General features: G+C 36.6%; 1 non-coding gene across 1 annotated transcript; it reads right to left on the minus strand.

The window, feature by feature from the left end:
- Nucleotides 1–63: 63 nt before the first annotated feature.
- LOC118477717 lies at nt 64–169 on the minus strand. Its single transcript, XR_004858566.1, has one exon. It is a non-coding gene; the product is annotated as a U6 spliceosomal RNA (small nuclear RNA).
- Between the last annotated feature and the right edge of the window lie 2,044 nt (nt 170–2,213).

Here is a 2,213-nt window from a genome sequence, read left to right on the forward strand (position 1 = left end):
GAATCAGCACCAGGTTACCATCCGAACGTCAACATAATAAGCTGATCTCAGACACAAGTAAAAAAAAATATGGAACGCTTCACGAATTTGCGTGTCATCCTTGCGCAGGGGCCATGCTAATCTTCTCTGTATCGTTCCAATTTTAGTATATGTACTGCGTGAACAGTACGAGAGACGGAGGTTATAGTCATTTTATATACCCACCTGGATGTGGTACGGGTTAAATTTTGGTTATTAAGGACATTTTTAGAAAATCGTTGAACTTCATTAAAAATTCAGCATAACCTTTAAAACAGACGAATTTTATATTAACAGAAAAGCATCACATTTCTCCTAAAGTTAAGACGTTGAAAAAGAAGTATACAATATATTGAAGAAATAAGATCGATTGATATGTTAGACAAATATTTTAAAGAGTTGCTTCCCCTATCCATCGCTACAGGACAACCGTTGTCAAGGGAAATAATTTGATATAATTAGTCTTTTTTTTCTTGTAAGGTACATTACTTCTTCTTCTTCGGGATGTATGATAATATACTATTTTGTAAATACGTGTACAATGTATTATTGACATGCACTGATTTGGTTTTTCTTCCCTCCCCTTAACGCCTGAAAAAAAAATTATTCAACATTCAACATTTTTTCCTGTAGATCTAATCTAGATATCTAGATCTAGATCTAGATTCTAGATTGTAATTGTCGAGAAATTTATAACTCACACACACACACACACACACACACACACACACACACACACACACAAGCTACAACCACCACTAGGCTACTACCATCACCTCTCATATTTGCGGGCATTAGAAATTTATTCTTCTTTATCGCACGCCGAAACTTGGGGTCTCTCTTCGTATGGGACGTTTCATCCCTTGCAGCTCAGGTTGGTAACTATATTTTTTTAGAAACCGGAATCAGTTCAGTACAGCAAAGAACAGTTCTATATTCCATCTATTCTATTTAAACAACCTCCGATCTCAAGCGACATTGATAAATACCTAAATCCAAAAACAGGAAAACGTGAGAATGGAACTCTTGGATATATGATTCATATATCATAACTGAAATGATATTGCATAAGTATATTTTATCAGAGGTTTTTGGTTTATCACAATAAAATTTAATGTTGAGATATCCCAAAAGCTTGTCACAAACAGGCCAGGGTATGATATAAAGGGAGGTAATCGATGCAAAACTATTTTCCTGGCTTATTTTAATGGCTCTTTCCCTTGAAAATGATTGCCTTTTTTTTTCCTGTAATTATTATAAGACATGTCTGTCTTTCCAAATTACACTTGATCTGCGATTGGAGTCTAGCAGTGTTTCTTTGACCACACGGTGGGTTTCATTCTCTCTGCTTTGTTTTAATCCTGCCACTTCTTCTTCTTGTCTCTCCACTCCCCCCCCCCCCCTCCATTTCCTCCTCATTGTCTCTCTTTTTACGTTCGTAGCCTGCCTAAAGGTATGCTTATTTTTATACATGTATGTACAATGTGTGTTATGTTTTCTGTCTTCCCTTCTATATAAATTCTGTCTGTCTGTCTGTCTGTCTGTCTGTCTGTCTGTCTGTCTGTCTGTCTGTCTGTCTGTCTGTCTGTCTGTCTGTCTGTCTGTCTGTCTGACTGTCTGTTTTGTTCTGTCTGTTTTGTTCTGTCTGTTCTGTATTTCTGTAGGCCTAGATATGAGATCTACATGATGTATTTAGATAATATCTAACACGTGGCGGATTCTAAAACAGATTATTATAGTCAGTCTAAAGCATGACATGATATCGCTTTCTTGGACATTTTTCTCAACTGAATCTTGAAGTTGAGTTTGAGTACAAATTCAAATAAAAAATTACTGTTTCTTTGATGTACCTGTCCACTCAAAAGATGTCATAAGGGAAACATTGCCCAGAATGTGTACCGTCATTTGCCAAAAATGCTGTTTGAAAAAATAAATACTATGAAGACTCCAGCGCAGTGTAAAACAACAACAACAACAACAACAACAACAACAACAACAACAACAACAACAACAACAGATAATAAGTCAAAGTTGATAAAAGCGGAGAAAATCGAAATTCAAAGTATGAAAGCCGTTATCTTAAAGTGAGTACAATAGCATTTCTTTCACTGGCATGGTACAGGACTTAGCTGGGTTGTCCGTGGGTTCAGTTGCGGAGAAAAGGCTGGATTGATAAAGAACGCAACAGGGGCGGG

The sequence above is a fragment of the Aplysia californica genome, unplaced genomic scaffold (assembly GCF_000002075.1).
Source record: "Aplysia californica isolate F4 #8 unplaced genomic scaffold, AplCal3.0 scaffold00191, whole genome shotgun sequence".
In the NCBI taxonomy this organism is placed as follows: domain Eukaryota; kingdom Metazoa; phylum Mollusca; class Gastropoda; order Aplysiida; family Aplysiidae; genus Aplysia; species Aplysia californica.